Raw genomic sequence first — 19,860 nt, 5'->3', positions numbered from 1 at the left:
TAGCCTATGGTGTATTTAAAAAAAATACACAATTATGACAATATTAGACTAAAATGAAAGTGGAAATAGCATTAAATATTTAATCTATGTATATATGCATTAATATATATTTAAAAACTTGTATATATAAAAATCTCCATCAAGTGATCATCATCATCATCTATTCTGAGTTTATTCTTCTGAGAGATGTTTTTTTTTTTTAAACACCAACAGTATTGTGTTAAAATCAGTTATTAAAGCAGTGAGTTGATGATATTTAATGCAGGGGGGTTGATGAGTTTTATAATTTTAAATAATAATATTACAGTAATATGATCTGAATGTTTAATAGATCAGATTCCGAGTGTCGCTTTGCACTTCATCACAGATCCTGAGACTCAGCAGGACGGAGTGAAACGACGAGCCTGCAGGATGACGTCAGGTTTCGAATTAGAGTTTAAAGCTACTGACAAATTGCAAACGCCTTCATGCGGAGAATTAAAGACGGTAATGAAATGCATAATTCTACAGATGTTCTCTTCCAGTCGTTGTGTAATGTGTGGGACAGAATGGAAATGTTAATGAGTTATGGAAAAGTATTACAGAAGTATTACAGCATGATGTTTCAGGGGTTCAGGAGGAGTCTGTTTCTGTTCCTCAAGGTACAGTCTTACACTAATGTACCCTCTCGGGATCATTACTTGACCTTTAGGGTACTGTAAGGGAGACCGGGTATGGTTGTAACACATTTTTCTTCAGCACATAAAACTCTCATTTCTTTTTAAACTACAGTTGTAGAACTTTTAGGCAAAGTACCCACATTTGTCTACTGCAGTTTGCAACCATTTAAATCTCCTCAACTACATCACAAAATTTGTCTGATTATGTCAAATACAGAGTGTACCTTTGTTACAACCTACCCCACTACTGGGGTAGGTTGCAACACGTATTGGAGTAGGTTGTAACAGGTAGTTAAAACACAGAAAAAAAACAACAGAAGTCCATTTCATATGCCGATTTATTGCATGAACATGGAAAATAGATTCACCAACTATGTTGTATGACATACAATCCACTCTCCATATTGAAAATTAAGATCATATTAATGTTATAAACGGTTTCTTGCCACTGCCCTTACAGATGTACCTTTCCTAATCTCTTCTGCTGCTCTTTTTAGTAGTTTAGCATCCACTCCACGAGTTGTTTTCCTCACCCATGTTCTAGGCATTCTGCAGAATTATCAAAATCACAAAAAAATCTTTTTTGTATGTAAGGGGATGGTTGTAACACTTTCAAAAAACTTGTTACAACCTACCCCACCACTGTCATCCATTGCTTAGCTAGCTGTATTAGCATGGTGCTTTGACATTAGCAGGGGATAAGTACACCATTCTTTACCTTAGAGACTGTAGTTTGACCTGATATAACTCATACAACGTTACCTACAATGTGTAAAGCACTAGGAAAAAAAATAATATAAAAAATAAAGTTACTTTCTTACCTCAGACTTTGTTTTTTTTCACTTCTCTCCGTGAGAACTTGCGCCAACGATTTCCAAATGTCCATGCGTGGTCGAAAAGGAACTATGAAGAGATTCTAATTGCCACACGACTTGTATCTTATCCCTGACTGGTGGAATTAGTGGCGTTACAACTCCCCCCGTGTTACAACCATACCCGGTTTCCCTACATAAAGGTACATGAAGGGTACTAATAAGTACTTTTATTACTTTTTTTTTTAGACATTGCACAGTATATCTACCTCTATGTTTGCACATTGTTTGTTTGCCTCTCCTTTTTTTTTTAAATGTTATCTTCATTTTTAATTTTACTTTTATATTTTGCATTCCGGCGGCACAGTGGTGTAGTGGTTAGCGCTGTCGCCTCACAGCAAGAAGGTACTGGGTTCGAGCCCCGGGGCCGGCGAGGGCCTTTCTGTGCGGAGTTTGCATGTTCTCCCCGTGTCCGCGTGGGTTTCCTCCGGGTGCTCCGGTTTCCCCCACAGTCCAAAGACATGCAGGTTAGGTTAACTGGTGACTCTAAATTGAGCGTAGGTGTGAATGTGAGTGTGAATGGTTGTCTGTGTCTATGTGTCAGCCCTGTGATGACCTGGCGACTTGTCCAGGGTGTACCCCGCCTTTCGCCCGTAGTCAGCTGGGATAGGCTCCAGCTTGCCTGCGACCCTGTAGAACAGGATAAAGCGGCTACAGATAATGAGATGAGATTTTGCATTCCATATGCACTTTATATTTTATATTTCATATTTTATTTATTTATTTTTATATTGGTAAGCATAGTTTGGTCGGGCAGTTGCAAAATAAGAATTTCATTACCCAATAATAAACTGCTGTGTCTGTTATTGTGTATATGACAAATAAACATCTTGAATCTTAGAGGCTTTGAGCCAGGGTAGCCCTAAAGATACAATAAAGTACTTTATTTTCTGAGCGTGTAATTCCCTTTTTTTTCAACTATCATTCCATTATTTTTACACCTGATTAATTTTACATGTTTGAATTTTTTTTGCACGTGCAAAAATTCATCAGTTGTTCACATACAAGGCCGGATTTTCTCACTTGAGGCCGATGAGCTGTTGCCATGGCGTGGCGTTCGTCCATCGTCCATGATTCAGTTAAATCATATCTCCTCTGTCAGTTCTGCATGGGTTTCTGTTCTGATTGTTTTGTTTGAAAGAAAAGAACTCATCACGCCGCAAAAACCTGGTCGTTGTTTTGTCAAATTTTGTGCTAGTAATTCAGCCGAATTAACAAATGTTCCAAGCCTCTCACAAGAATTGTATCTCCTCTCTGATTTCTCACCCAGTTTCAGTTCTGATTGATGTTTTGGGTCGATCTTCCCTCAGGGAACAAAACTTGGCTGTTTCTTTGTAGTAAACAATTAGTTTATGACTTTGTTTATTTTCAGTGAAATCGTGTCTCCTGCCTCCGTCAGTTCTCAATGGATTTCGGTTCGGATTGTTTTATTTGAAAGAACTCAACCTGCACAACACTCGGTCGTTGTATTGTTAATTTTTTGCGAACAAATTAGTCATTAGGTCAACTTAACACATTTTCTTCTGACTAGAATTGTATCTCTTCTCTCATTTATCATGCGAATTCAGTTCTGATCGATGTTTTGGGTCGATCTTCTCTCGGGGAACAAAATTTATCCTTCCTATTTGTTGATGTTCCTGCTGTAAGCAGTTTGTGGTGGAGGTTGGTCCTTTCTCTCTCACATCGTCACATTTCAGTTCTGGTTGATGTTTTGGTCGTCATGGTTGTTCTGATGGCAGGCCAGATGAGTTCCTACGTCCTTGACGTTCTGGTTCTTTTTGACGTCTGATCTCATTGTTCATATGATATCTCACAAGTTGAGAAACGTACTTTGGCACGATTCACACAGTCACATGTGAAACGTGCGTGATATTTTAGTCAGTGTAAATCTGTGTGAACTTTGCTGCTGTAGCCTCCAGAGTCACACGTTCAGCACACCGCCGTCCGCGTCTCCCCGAGGCAGAACCCCGTTTTGTTTTCCACAAGCGTACGAGCTTCAATTTCCTTCCTCACTCTGTTGTCCCCCCCCGTCCCCCCCCCCCCAGAACCTGCTTCCTATTTGGGCCAATGTAGCATGAAAAGGTGTGCGCACTTTAAGGACGGCGCCGGTGAAGGCCATCGACTCCCCGCTGTCATTAAGCTGCTCGAAAACAGTGTTCCATCGGCGCGGGGATCGAGATTGGCCGCGCTGTCGTTTAGGTGCCGGGCTTCTGGCTGAACATTAAGGACGCAAGAGGATCCCGAAATGGGATGTTTCGCCCTCGTTTTCCCATTCGCCTCTGATTCCACAGATGAGTGCAGATAATTTTCTGTGCGATTGTGAGTGATTACTGTATTACCGCCGTAATATAGGGTTATTTGGGAATGCAAAGAGAATTAATGATACATAAAAAACTATTTTGCGCGTTGGCTACGTCTCGTGGCCCGCTATAGTTCTCCATGCCTGCATCTTGTGATTACCTAAACGTATTGTAAATATGTCTTTCTTTCCATATGGGCTTTTACATAAATTTACATTTTTTAACACTCAGGAAACAGGGATCATTAGGGACGAGTTATTTTCACCAGAGTGATGCCGGAGTCTCATCGTATACCGCAAATGTGTATGTGTGTAAATCTGTTCTAACAACGAATTGTGATTATTTGATCGCACCTGGAGCCTCCGTGACCTGCGAGGTGAGGTCAGATCGCATTTGCCGCACCACATGGGCACTGCGATACGATACTGAACATCGGTATTTCACCGACGATCACCTGAAATCAGAAATCCAGAAGGGGATTTGATTTAATCCACTTTTCTTTACGTCACATTTCATGTTGTTTGACGCTTTTTCATCTTTTTTTTTTTGCAAAGTCAGGCAGCTCAGTTAGGATCATTATTTTCATGTTAAGCACATCATTAGCTAGAAGATAATAACAGTAAATGGAGCGTCACACACGCACACTCATACACGCACGGCGCTATTAAGAGCTTCTGAGCCGATTACTCAAATGAAAACTCCACAAGTTCTTAATTTATATTATAGCTTGGTAATTTTTTACATTCATGTATTCATGAAAGAATTTGAAAAAAACCCTGGCCTTAAAATGATCTGCGATCATCTTTTCCAAGAGAACTCTTTGGGTTTGTTCAAATTGAGGAAAAGGAGGACGTCGAACATCATACCGAGGCAGCAGGACCATTCGAAACTGATCAAACTCTCGTTTCCTGTCTTGTAACTTTTCCTGCTTCTTTTTTTTAAGGCACCATTGATTTATATCCTCAATTCTGCTTATTAATATAAGATAAACTTTATTCATCCCTCGGTGGGGAAATTTACATATTACAGCAGCTCACAGATAGAAAAGGAGTCAAGAATAAACAGGAACAAAAAATGGAGTGCAATGTATGTACAGTGGTGCTTGAAAGTTTGTGAACCCTTTAGAATTTTCTATATTTCTGCATAAATATGACCTAAAACATCATCAGATTTTCACACAAGTCCTAAAAGTAGATAAAGAGAACCCAGTTAAACAAATGAGACAAAAATATTATACTTTGTCATTTATTTATTGAGGAAAATGATCCAATATTACATATCTATGAGTGGCAAAAGTACTTGAACCTTAAGTATTAACAGTTAATTTGAAGGTGAAATTAGAGTCAGGTGTTTTCAATCAATGGGATGACAATCAGGTGTGAGTGGGCACCCTGTTTTATTTAAAGAACAGGGATCTATCAAAGTCTGATCTTCACAACACATGTTTGTGGAAGTGTATCATGGCACAAACAAAGGAGATTTCTGAGGACCTCAGAAAAAGCGTTGTTGATGCTCATCAGGCTGGAAAAGGTTACAAAACCATCTCTAAAGAGTTTGGACTCCACCAATCCACAGTCGGACAGATTGTGTACAAATGGAGGAAATTCAAGAACAATATTACCCTCCCCAGGAGTGGTCGACCAACAAAGATCACTCCAAGAGCAAGGCGTGTAATAGTCGGCAAGGTCACAAAGGACCCCAAGTTAACTTCTAAGCAACTGAAGGCCTCTCTCACATTGGCTAATGTTAATGTTCATGAGTCCACCATCAGGAAAACACTGAACAACAATGGTGTGCATGGCAGGGTTTCAAGGAGAAAGCCACTGCTCTCCAAAAAGAACATTGCTGCTTGTCTGCAGTTTGCTAAAGATCACGTGGACAAGCCAGAAGGCTATTGGAAAAATATTTTGTGGAAGGATGAGACCAAAATAGAACTTTTTGGTTTAAATGAGAAGCGTTATATTTGGAGAAAGGAAAACACTGCATTCCAGCATAAAAACCTTATCCCATCTGTGAAACATGGTGGTGGTAGTATCATGGTTTGGGCCTGTTTTGCTGCATCTGGGCCAGGACGGCTTACCATCATTGATGGAACAATGAATTCTGAATTATACCAGCGAATTCTAAAGGAAAATGTCAGGACATCTGTCCATGAACTGAATCTCAAGAGAAGGTAGGTCATGCAGCAAGACAACGACCTTAAGCACACAAGTCGTTCTACCAAAGAATGATTAAAGAAGAAGAAAGTTAATATTTTGGAATGGCCAAGTCAAAGTCCTGACCTTAATCCAATCAAAATGTTGTGGAAGGACCTGAAGCGAGCAGTTAATGTGAGGAAACCCACCAACATCCCAGAGTTGAAGCTGTTCTGTATGGAAGAATGGGCTAAAATTCCTCCAAGCTGGTGTGCAGGACTGATCAACAGTTACTGGAAATGTTTAGTTGCAGTCATTGCTGCACAAGGGGATCACACCAGATACTGAAAGCAAAGGTTCACATACTTTTGCCGCCTCACAGATATGTAATTTTGGATCATTTTCCTCAATAAATAAATGACCAAATCTAATATTTTTGTCTCATTTGTTTAACTGGGTTTTCTTCATTTACTTTTAGGACTTGTGTGAAAATCTGATTATGTTTTAGGTCATATTTATGCAGAAATATAGAAAATGTTAAAGGGTTCACAAACTTTCAGGCACCACTGTATATGTATAAAAATAAAAAAGTAAAGACACTGGCTATGTACTTAATATACACAACTAAATATTGCACTAATAAAATACTTGCAACTGAAATAGATGTAGAAATATTGCCCCAGATCGTGAATGTTATTATGCAGCATAACATAAATAATGAGGATGGAATGTGTGTGTAAATTAACCAAAAAATTACAAACACCGGCTATGAACATAATTGCACACGATAATATAAGAGTGAGACTTAAATAAGATTAATACTCGCAAATGAAAAGGATATTGTACCAAATGCTAATGTTATTGCACAGCCCAGGTAGAAGATGGTGATGAGATGCGAACAAAGTGACAAAATTCTGTGCGGTAGCTTCTTTAAGTGACAGAAAAAGATGGCAGGACTTTTGAAAAGTTACCAAGAAATAAACATTGTCCTGTCTTATAACTGTAACTAAACTCGTTTATAATTCATGAGGGATCTGTTATCCAACTAGTTAACATTAGCTTGCTGTAGTTAGATCTGTACAGACATCACACGTTCGCATAAATCCTAAAAGATTGTCTGAAACGAATGCTAAGACGCTTTCAGTCAAAAGTCCTGCCTTTATACGAGACCCCTGACTAACATGGCAGCAAAGCAACAAAACAGCAACCTTCTGTTTCAAACAGACTCCTTATACCTGAGAACTCGATAAAAAAAATACAAATACAAAGTGCATTTGTGTTTCTAAAGCAGTCTCTGTATACATGCTCCTCTATCACTTAAAAGTTTTAAATATTAGCCAAACACATAAGACAGCAGGGTGTGCTGTGATAGGAAAACAATCAACTGTGTGTTAGAGATGTGGTTAAAGAACGCTACATTCACATATTTCCGTTTAAAAACTTTTTTTTTAACTTCTATACTTTGGGGCGGAGCTATGTATGAGCTGAAGTTGTGATGTCACAAAATCATATTTAAATCACATCTGATATGCAAATGAGTTGACATCTGGAATGGAATCTTTTAGGTGTATAATGTAAAGATGTAAATGGAGACTGAAAGTGAAAGCCCTGTCATATTGATCCGATCGCTAGTACGGTACAGTACAGTCTGGTACAGGTCTGGTACTGTCAGTACCCTTCTGAGACTTGTTCAAAACTATTTAATTATCATTTGCGTGTTGCTAGTTGAAATGTGAACTAGTTACAAGCAGCTAGCTTAGTGGTGTTGGACTTCCTGGATTTGGAAGTGCTTCCAAACTGATTTTTATGCATATGAGGGAAAAGTTATTGGGTGTTTTTTTTTGGCCATTTTTTTCTTGTCTTTGAGGCAGATCTACAGTACTGTGCAAAAGTCTTAGCCCCCTATTTTTTTTAAACAAACTTTGTTATAGATTTCTATTTTATGACTTCTACATGATCGAGTCAAAACATTACAAAAACATTTTAGAGTGCCAAATGTTAATTTTTTTTTTCCAGCACAAAATTAAATGTTACAGGAAAAAAAAATGTTTGTATCTGAGATCTGAGCGGCATATTCCATTCCATCAGAGAGCACTTTTCAGATGAAAAAAGAAAACATAATGAAGGCTGCTGGGTTTTGGTGCAAAATGAAGAAGTGAGTGTGACAGTCAAAGTGTCCAGAAGAACTGGGGCTGGTTCTGTAAGATGCTCAGGAAAACCTACAGCTCATTTCCGCATAAAACTGACCTCACTGGACCTCAGACGGAGATTTAATTTTTTTTTTTTTTAAGTAAAGGGTCGTCTCACACCAAATACTGACTTTGTTTCATTTATTATGGCTTACTGATTACTGTTCATAGTATTTTTTAATGTTGAAGCATTTCATTTCATTACTTTTTAAGCCATTTTTGATCTACAGCATTTCTTTACACGTCCCTTGGACTTTTGCACAGAACTGTATAAATTTGTAGCCCATCGAGTCTGGATAAGTGTGTAGTCATACATGTGGTAGATTTGTCTGAGTTTGCGTCCTCATTGCACTGTAGTGTACTCCGAGACATTGCAGAATGTTCGAATCTCTGTTGAAGTTGGTGAAGTTAAACGGGGAAGAAGAAGAAATCAAGTGGAGCTGTCTCATCTCAGGACAGAGAGTAACTTCTGCGCCATCGTTATACGAAGCAATTTGATGTTCAATGTTGTAGCAATAAACTAAAAGTAGCTCTGACATCACGCTTTATTTTATTTTATTGTACTTGCTGTACAGCGACAATCTTAAACCCATCCTGCTCGTTTCAGATTTCGGCGAGTTCGCTTAACTCCGTTGAGTGAGGGGTTTAAGCTGGGAGAGTACGGTACATGCTGCATTCATTGAGAGGCCTGGCTTCCTTCCACTTACCCACAATGCCCTGTGTCCTTTTCAAAGCGATGTGTAGTGCAGCATTGAGGCGTAATTATGTGTGACTGAAACAGCACCTCGGTGACAGGCGCTGGAGTGCTGCCGCCACCACCACATCCCCCCATCCCTCCCTCCAAAAAAAGCTTCTCCTCGGCTTTAAGAGGATTAAGTGGGTTTGCGATAACAGAGGGATAAAAAGGGAAAAGAACTGAATCAGAAAAGGGCCGCTGGGACTAAAAAGGGCGACCTCTCGCAGTCGAGTTCAATCACCTGTTGTCACAACCCACAATCCCCCTCTGCACCCCGTCACTGCTCACTTTCTATTGGGTTCATTTGTTTGTTCATTCTGCTGCATGGGTATTTATCAGGAAGCGTTAGCATTCCAGTACAGAGCTCCAAGATGCCTTAAAGAGTAAAACTGGAAAATTATAAAATAAATTGGCAAACAGCAATTCGGAGAAAATGGTCTGTATTCAGTAATGATCCGTATTTCTGATAGTTCTACCCCTATACTTTTGAATACATGATGATTGGAAGGTGTTGTTTAATTTTCCGATGTTAGTGCAGCTAAAGATCGTAGATTTATATTAGTTTCTGTTGTAACGGCTCATTCACAGGACTTCACATCAGACTCTCAACATAAACAGATTAAAAACATGGAATGGGATAAATGATAGGGTGAAGTTTACTGTTTAAAGATTATCATTAACCTTTATGGAAGGAGTCTCCAGTGTCAGTGCTTTGTCACAGAGGTAAACTTGTAGTACGTTCAAGCCACTGAGCTCTATATAAAATCTGGAGATTTTGTATTTGGTTTATGTGTTAAAGCGTTGTATCCAATCAAATTTGCCCCAAGAAAAGTATCTCCTGACTTTTTTTCCCTTTCATTACCTCCTCTTATTTTCTCACCTTTACCCACATTCCTCATATATCTTTATAGCGCTCCACTTCACTGTTATTGTTTTTTCCTTTTCCAGTTTCGTCTCTGATCATTTTTTTTGAATGGCTCTTTTACTACTATAATTATTTCAACTGAGATTATTTCAGTTTTTCCTTTTATACAGTGTATCTCTTTCATATAGTTCTCATTCATTCATTCATTCATTCATTCATTTATTATCCCAACACAAAGGCTGTACAATGCTTCCTTTCTGTTTAGGACAGTTACTGAAACAGGATTATTTTCTCATGTTATTTGCCATTTTCACTTCATTCTCACAGTCAGGTCTTAACACTATTTATTGGTCACAAGATGCATGAATATTGTGACAGTGAATTATGTGACCAATAAATAGTGTTAAGACCTGACTGTGAGAATGAAGTGAAAATGGCAAATAACATGAGAAAATAATTCTGTTTCAACAACAGTCCTAAACAGAAAGGAAGCATTGTACGGCCTTTGTGTTGGGAAAAAAATTGAATGAATGAATGAATGAATGAATGAATGAATGAATAAGAAAGGAAGAAGAACTATACAAAAGAGAAAGATACACTGTATAAGAGGAAATACTGAAATAATCTCCATTGAAATAATTATAGTAGTAAAAGAGCTGTTCAAAAAAAATGATCAGAGACTGAACTGGAAAAGGGAAAAAACAATAACAGTGAAGCGGAGTGCTATAAAAATATATAAGGAATGTGGGTAAAGGTGAGAAAATAAGAGGAGGTAATGAAAGGGGAAAAAGTCAGGAGATACTTTTCTTGGGGCAAATTGGATCAGATATGACACTTTAGCACATAAACCAAATACATGCAATGCGAGTGGTAAGATGGTAGCCAGATGGCTTCACTCATCTCTACAGCGGGGAATGGGCTCTGAGCTCTCCAGATTTTATATAGAGCTCAGTGGTTCAAGCATGAAAAATGTGAGGCTAGTGATGGAACGACTGTTTATCGCATCTATAAAGTAAATGAGAACAGAAACTAATTTGTTTCATGGACCTTAAATGGATATCAAATATGACATGTCAGTATTTTAATCAGTACAAAATTTTTTTATCCACATTCACTGGATATGAGCAATCACAGGCTCTGATTGGCTGCTCTACTACTAGGATATCAGCCCATATTCTGTAAGTAGAGAAAACCAAAATGGCGGAGCCTGTTGCTGAACCAACCGAGGATGAAATAAAAACTCTACTTGAACCCCCCCCCCAAAAAAATTATGAAGTATTTAAAAGAAACAGAAATAGCTAAAAAAAAAAAGTTTTTTGTCCCCCCCAGTATCTCCTGTTCCACACTCCAGCCCAGTTGGTGGCAGTAACGCACCTTTAAGTTGGTTTGCCAACCACCAAAAAAAACCCCGAAAATACAAAAAAGCAACAAAATATGGAATGAAAGTATTTGATGGTGAGAACATATCTTTTTATTTTTCAAGAATTATTATTATCACATTTTTCACAAATTGCTCCTGTCATTTCGCCAGTTTGTTTACATTCTAAGCGGAAATGATTTTGTCAGATGTTTTGTATAGTTTTATTAGTTGAATTGGCAAAAAATAAAAATAAAAATGCTCTGTTTCTCAAAATCCAGTGAATGTGGATAGAATAAAACAGTTTTTCCACTCAATCTTGTCGTACATGGATTATAGACAACTCAGTGCTAGGCGCCTCGTCGGCTATCAGCTCATGTACGACTTGATTTCATGGAATAACTGTGAAATGTAACTGTTGGAAAACTGCTGTGGTATCAGAGGAACAAAACGCAGGTGTTGATTCTTACACCAGCATGATGCTGAGTGTTTTACCAGCTGAACTACACGTGAATATCAGAGTTTATGTAAATTAGTTGCTTATTGGAAACTAAACTGTTTGGATAAATGATGTACTCGTGGTACATGACTGTGAATCAAAACACTGCATCTTTATGGGTGTTTCTCTGATTTTCTTTGGTAGAGTGTTGGTTATACTGTATGTGTTTGCGAAGTAAGCAGGCTTAATATTTATTTCTGATAAAAAATACAACAACCTGAATTAATCTAACAAGACAGCGAAAGCTTACAGCGTCTTATTTATAAAGAAATATCTCTGAAAAGAGAGAATGATCAAAGAATGATTTCACCATTAACTTGACATATAGTGATGAGTATACTAGATTTTAGTCTGAATCTCCTCTTGGTTAAGATGCAAACAGTTAAATAATGATTACATGGTGTAAATTAGCCAACCTTCATTAGCTAAAGTGTTTAATTATGATAATTATTTCTGAATAAATATCAAATGCTACTATCAAATATCGCAATACATCATCAATGTGATTATTGGCACACGTCTAAAAGGTGGTCTGTATTTTGTTATAGTTGACTGTAGAGGCTAATGGATTGCTCCTGGATTGGCGTCTGGGCGCGAGGGCCTCCGTGTTGGTTTCCATGAGGACTTTGATGTGTATCTGGGCAATGTGCTATTAGAGGGATTTAGCCCGGTTCACAGGCCGGAGAGTACGCGCCGAAATTGCAATGCCAGCAGGCTAAGAGAATGCTGAGAACAGGATTAGGATCATATTCTGGCAGTGCCTGTCACTTCTTCAATGGACCCGGGTTCCTTATGCTGGCAGCTTTCATTCTCCATGCACCTAAAACCTTTAGCAGCTCCAAAAAAAAAAGGGGGGGAGTGAAAGGGAGGGAGTGATTGAATGGTACACTGTGATTTTTGTGCTGGGCATGCTCAAGGGCCTGTGTGTGTGTGTGTGTGTGTGTGTGTGTGTGTGTGTGTGTGTGTGTGTGTGTGTGTGTGTGTGTGTGTTGGGGAGGATTATTTGATGAAATAAAGACCTGTGAGTTCCCACTTGTCACTAAGGCAAAGGTAGTTGTTTATTAATTATCAGATTTACTTGGTGTCCGGTTTTATTGTCCTCTGTTTCTTTACATGACATGATGTGTCTGTGTGTGTGTGGTCATAATCTTATATCCTGTTGAGAACTAAACATTTCCACAAGAATAGGAATATCTGACAGTTTTACTTGGTGGAAACATTTAAAAAAAAACTACAAATACTACAGTTTTATGGGCTGGAACACTCACAGCCATAAGGTTCTGAGTTTGAACCTCGTGGCTGACTGGGGCCTTTCTGTATGGAGTTTGCATGTTCTCCCTGTGCCTGCATGATGTGCCTCATCCACCTGCTGTTTGATGCAGTTCTGTAATCAGCCTCGACAGCAGCACGACGCATCAAATCACGCAGATACAAATCAAGAGCTTCAGTTAATGTTCACAATATTCAAACATCAGAACGGAAAAAATTGTGATCTCACGGTGAAGTGTGACTTTCTCTCACTGCGGTATGGGTGTTGGTTTGAGCCAGATGAGTATTTTTGGTTTGAGTATTTCAGAAGCTGCTGATCTCCTCCTGGGGTTTTCACACACAACAGTCTCTAGAGTTTACACAGAATGGTGCCAAAAACAAAAAAAAAAACATCGAGTGAGTGAGCGACAGTTCTGTGGGTGGAAACAAATGCCTTGTTAATAAGAGCGGGTCAGAGGGAAATGGACAGATTTGAGGTGGTTCAAGCTTTTTTGCCAGGAAGGATATAGTAACTCATATAATCACTCTTTACAACCGTGGTGATCAGAAAAGCATCTCAGCATGCAACAGCAGAAAGAAGAACACATTGGGTTCCACTCCTGCAGCCAAGAACAGGGATCTTACAATCAACAACAAGTTCCTGTTAAAGTGGCCGGGGAGTGTATTTTAATACATAACTCAACTTCCTGTGCAATATTTATCTTGGTTATAGTATTTATGTGCAGTATTTTTTCTATATATTTTGTTAATAGTGTGTATGATGATTATTTTTTGTATGAAGTCATTTACTCTGTTATTTGTGGTGTGTATGGAATAAATAAGTTGAAGTTGCGACATCAGGAGTAAAAAATGATGGTAGACAGAGTACAAAACAAACATACAAAACCAAATTTCATTGTTGAAAATTAGTCAGTTTGGTTCTACGTGTGATTTCACAAGTCTCATCTCATTACCTGTAGCTGCTTTATCCTGTTCTACAGGGTCGCAGGCAAGCTGGAGCCTATCCCAGCTGACTACGGGTGAAAGGCGGGGTACACCCTGGACAAGTAACCAGGTCATCACAGGGCTGACACATAGACACAGACAACCATTCACACCTACGGTCAATTTAGAGTCACTAGTTAACCTAACCTGCATGTCTTTGGACTGTGGGGGAAACCGGAGCACCCGGAGGAAACCCACGTGGACACGGGGAGAACATGCAAACTCCACACAGAAAGGCCCTCGCCGGCCACGGGGCTCAAACCTGGACCTTCTTGCTGTGAGGCAACAGTGCTAACCACTACACCACCGTGCCGCCCCTTGATTTCACAAGTAAAAAGTGAAATTAACAAGTTCAAGAAACAATCGTAAACCTTCTGATTTAGTAGTAGTAGTAGTAGTAGTAAACTTTATTATCCCTGTGAGGGGCAATTTGTTGTACAGCCAGCAGAAGCAGCTTATGCTTCTTAGATTCTGACTTGTTTATTGAATTTTAATGATTTTTTTATTTAATCTATTTTTATTAAGTAGTGATTTTAAACTTGAAGTATAATTATTGTTTGTTTGCATTTTTGAATTGTAAAGCGCTATAGAGTGTACATATACTGAACAGTTATTCCACAAAATCGAGTCGTACATGAGCTGATAGCTGACGAGGCGCGTAGCACGGAGTTGTCTATAATCCATGTATGATGAGATTAAGTGGAATAAGTGTTTTATTCTCTCCACATTCAATGGATTTTGAGAAACGGGGCATTTTTATTTTTTGCAAATTCGATAAATAAAAACTTTATACAAAACGTCTGACAAAATCATTCCCGCTTAGAATGTAAACAAACCGGCGAAATGACAGGAGCAATTTATGAAAAATGCTATAATAATAATAATTCTTGAAAAAAAAATACATTCTTACCATGAAATACTTTTATTCCATATTTTGTTGCTTTTTATTTATTTTTAAAAAATTTTTGTATTTTTTGGGGTTTTGTTTTCGAGTAGAGTTTTTATTTCGTCCTTGGTTGGTTCAGCAACACGCTCCGCCATTTTGTTTTCTTCTTTTTTTTGGCAGTTAGCAAACCAACTTAAAGGTGCATTACTGCCACCAACTGGGCTGGAGTGTGGAACAGGAGATTATTTATTTATTTATTTATTTATTTATTTTTTGGGGGGGCGCACAACTATATTCTTTTATTTAGCTATTTCTGTTTCTTTTAAATACTTGATGATAAATTGATATGTCTGACTTGATGCGCTCTGCCATTTTGTTTTTCTCTACTCACAGTATATGGCCTGATATCCTAGTAGTAGAGTAGCCAATCAGAGCATGCGATTGCTCATATCCAGTAAATGTGGATAGAATAAAGTGCTATATAAATATAATAAATTATTATTATTTAAGAATTGTACTGTTTTAGTTTATCTACTTACTCATACTCATAACTCTTATCATATGAATGTCTTTGATTTTAAAAAAGTGTAAATAAAAAACAAAAAATTACTTTAGATTAATATTTCAGAAATAAGGACTTGAGCATGTGATCTCCCTCACCTTTCTGTTCTGAGTTAATGTTGATGTTTTTCTGATTTTGTTGTTGTGTTTTTGCTTCGTTAACATGTTCAGTCACTGTGATGTTCTGAATAATATTACGGCTCAGTTTCACCAGGTCATAAACAGCCATAACCTTTCCAACTTGCCTACTGTACTGTGTGTTTTAAGCACATTTTTATTTTTTTGTTCTCCTGAACACAGCAACAGTAACAAGACAGCACTGACCTTGACCTTTATTACCACATTACAATCTGTAACACACACCTCCGGGCATGTCGTGTGTTTTCAAGTGTTTATCTGTGCCGCCGGTGTTGTTGAAGCACGTACATGTGAATAACCGAATAACCGATGCTGGAATCGTATGAATATTTAGCGCCCTTAGTCATATGGATGATGACATTTTTGCCTTTTCGCAAATTGACTGAATATTTTACGTCCTGTTTAAATCTGCTGTATTTAAAGCGGCGGTTAGCGACCGTGGCAAGGGCATCGCGGAAGCAGCATCAAGCCTCTGGTAAAATACACACCGAAGGGAGAGCTTCTTTATGGGGAGCAAAGGGCTTATGCATTTTGACAAACCATGCTGTTTAAGATATAATAGCGGCATAATCACGGCCCCGGGCCGTCATTCTTCAGCATAATGGCTCGCTTATTCATCAGGGGATGGCTTATGTCCCCAAACCGATTTTATTTCACGAGATTACCTTGTTCCCCTTCTCCTCCAACACTGTCTTTCTCTTGTTCTCGAACCATTTCTACACACTCAGCTTGTTCTTCCAAACAAATATGAGGATAACACTGTCTAATCTGTACTAATGCTCTATAAAATATCTGGATTAACAAACGCAAGCTCCTGTAGACAGAGAGTAAGCTTATACATCTGTTAAAAGTGCTATTATTCTTTTGGTACGTTGTTAGCTAGCGGAAATGAAACACTGTTCTGTTTTGAATATAATAAAAAGCTGTAATTTTTCAGACAGGTCAGAGGAAGCTAGTGTTTTTAAAAACAAAATGTAGACTAAATAATAAGTAAATAATAAAAAAAAAAACCTGCAGGATTCATTTTATGGATGGATTATACAGATTATATCTTCCAGACAGCAAGCTAATGCTTGCTAATTAACAAGTAACTTGCTGACTCATGCGCTCACAAGACCACACACACACAAACTGTCTCATTTTTCACAATGATCAATAAAATAGTCCAGTTGGTCTTTTAGATTAGAAATTAGCCTGTTATTCTATTAGGGGAAAAAAGCTGAGTTTGCTTGCTAGTTAGCAAGAATCCATCTTGCTAGTTAGCATATAACCAAATATCCATATTAATATTAGTTAAGGGCGTTTACGAGCGTACTGTAACACTGCATCAACTCCTCTGATAGGAAAATTAGCTAATCTGGGTGGCTTTAAAGAGTTAGATGTGGGTTTGATTTAATGTTTTGATATTAGTCCCATGAGTTAGCATGTTAGCAAACTGAAAAAAGAGCTAAGCTCTTTATAGTTAAAAGCTGAATTTTTGAAGATGTGGTCTTCTTGGCTAACAATTAGTTTATAAAATTCTTTGAGCTTCAAATCAGCACTTTTAAAAAAAAGAATGCTAATTTGCAAAGATAGATGTGGACTTTAGTCACAAACTGAAATGCAGAAGTAACTCATCTGAGTTAGCTAGCTAGCAAGAGTACAGGTACTGATTGTTGAACTTCCTCATGAACATTAATAAACAAGGATTGACCTGTTTTGAAGATTAGCTGAGATAGATGTGGGATTTACATAATCATCTTATGCTAGTGTGTGAATTAGCCTTCAGTTAGCAAACGGATAGTGATAGTCTTACAGAAGTTGTGATTTTATTTTTATTTTTGCAAGAATTAATACATTCCAACCAAATATCATCAACTTTAAAACATGAGGGTGTGTTTAAGGGAGTTTTAGGATTCATTAAGATAACAGTGATGAATATGGACCTTAAAAAATCAGAGTATAGGTATATTTAACCTATATTTAGCATGCTAGTGCGCAAGTTGATATTCATGCTAATGCATAAGCTAACTCCAGCAACTCACAGTTGTTCCTTGTTAATACTTATGATAAATTAGTGGAATTTGTTGCCTTCTTTCATGTTAGTTGAGTTCTGTTGCTAGTTTGTAAGTTAATGCTAGTTTTGTGAATTAGCCTGTTTGTTAGCAAATGGAAAGAAAAGCTAAGCAGTCTCGCTAACAATAAGCAAACACAGATAAGGGGAGATTTATAGAGTATTGTGTTAGCTGGTTTTGCTGAATTGGTTTTGCCAAATTAGAGACTTTTTAGACTCCTTTATCCAAGTTTATTTTTAAAAAAAGAGCCTAGCGACGTTGCTTTTTGAGCAAACACATTGTTCTATTTGATTCAGAGTGTCTTCAGAAACTCTTCTTCATATAACATGTTTTGATATTCAAATGATTGTAATGAGATGAAGCAGTGAATATGCAAATCAGTCTATGACATCATCCGGTGTCTTCTAGCGAAAAGTGGCGACTTGCTAGTTTTCTCAATCAAACTGCTAGATTTTTCAAGCATATACAATTACTTTAGCAAACTGTTTCATCAGATCTTAGAGGTTTGGGATGCGAGTTAAGATGAGTGTACTCGTTTTTTTTTACATTCCAGATAGGATGTACTATAGAATTCTTTATAGATAGATAGATAGATAGATAGATAGATAGATAGATAGATAGATAGATAGATAGATCAATCTCACTTGCTTTAATATCTTCAAGCAATGTTTTATTGATGACGTATTTTACAGGTTCTCAAGCCTACAGTTGTAACAGAGAAAAACGTTGAAGGTATATATTTGTTTTCACCCAGCACCAGTGTACACTACGACTTCACCACTTTACTGTGATGGAAACAGTGCGAGCGAGTAAAACTTCATGACCACAGCAACAATGAAAACCAAATGCAGGCGTTACATAGAGAGATATATGTGTGTATATATATATATACGACCAGACTGATATAGGTTAAATATCTGACGCAGGACCAGCGTCCACCTCGTACAAATCTCAACAACAGACAGCTACGAGAATCATCACAAAGAGGCGGAACGCGTCCGTCTCATTCTAAAACATAAAACTTTTTACATTTGCCTTACCAGTAAACATTTATCGATAAAAGACTTTGTGTAATTTACAGAGAAAAACAGTTTACAGACACGTCAAGAGCAGGAAGTGCTTTCCATATGGACTTCCTGTGTATGGAAGTGCTTGGAGCTTGCTTTATTTTATTTGTTTTTCAAACGGAAAAAAAAACAGAAAAATTCTGTGTATTCTGTCAATCATGTGACTTTAATACAACAGTAATAAAAAAAATATCTGAGTGTGTTTTAATTTATCTAATTTACGCCATGTCGTTTCAGGGAGTTTTTCCTTGCCACCATCACCTCAGGCTTGCTCATTAGGGAAAAATACATTAGTTCATACATTTAAAAATGTTTATTTTTTCTAAAACTGCTTTGCGACAATGTCTATTGTTAAACGTGCTATACAAATAAATTGACGACATGCACTCGGGGGAAAAAAATAAAGCATGAATTTTCTGTTGGTTGCAATTCTTTTCCCCCTCAGAGCGTTAGATGTACAGCGATCTGAAATGATATGCATGGACCGTAATTGCATTCCTTCCTCAGCCCAAGGCTAAATGTAATTAAAAGCTTTGCATATGGAGTCGGTGATATTATTTTCTAATTATCCGTCCATTTGCAGTTTAACACGGTTTAAATGCTGGCCATAAAATAGGTGAATTAGTCAGGTTTAATTAAGCAATCTGGTATTACAAGGAGTAGGGATTTACACGTTACGTAAGGAATTATGTCATGTGTAATTTGAGTCCTTGACTAATTGAATTAGAACGGCCGCGGTGCATGCAGGGCACGAAGGCTTTCGAGAAAAAGTGCTGCAATTAAGCAGGTTTACAGTAATGTGTACGTGTGTAAGGTCTTTATGCCATTTGGCTCAATTTCTGTTGTTTTAAACGAAGTCTATAAATAAACCTTGACTCGACTTCATGTGTTTGAATGGGAAGAAATGTGGGTGTGTCATTAGCATCAATTATTTGCGTTCAATGAAACCTGAAAATGAATCATATTTACTGTATTTTCTGGACTATTAGGCTTTTTTTTTTTTGCTTCGATAAACAATGAAACAACTCGTATGATGTCTTAAAATGTGTCAGTAAAACGCATCCTTATAACATCCTTGTAATCCAGAAACTAGAGTAAACACATTTCTCACTTTGAAAAAAGCTGCAGAATTTTTGCATTTTCAATGACAACAAAAACTTAAACAAAAACACTTGGGCGTCAATAACAAAGGGGAAAAAAAGTTGCTTAGATTTTGTGAAGTGTCTTTGAGGTGGTAGTTAAGGGGTTTCGTTCAGCCGGGCGTGTCCTGTTTTTGTTGCAGTTAGTGT

This window comes from Neoarius graeffei, chromosome 23, assembly GCF_027579695.1.
Source record: "Neoarius graeffei isolate fNeoGra1 chromosome 23, fNeoGra1.pri, whole genome shotgun sequence".
In the NCBI taxonomy this organism is placed as follows: Eukaryota; Metazoa; Chordata; class Actinopteri; order Siluriformes; family Ariidae; genus Neoarius; species Neoarius graeffei.
This window is presented reverse-complemented; position numbering follows the sequence as displayed.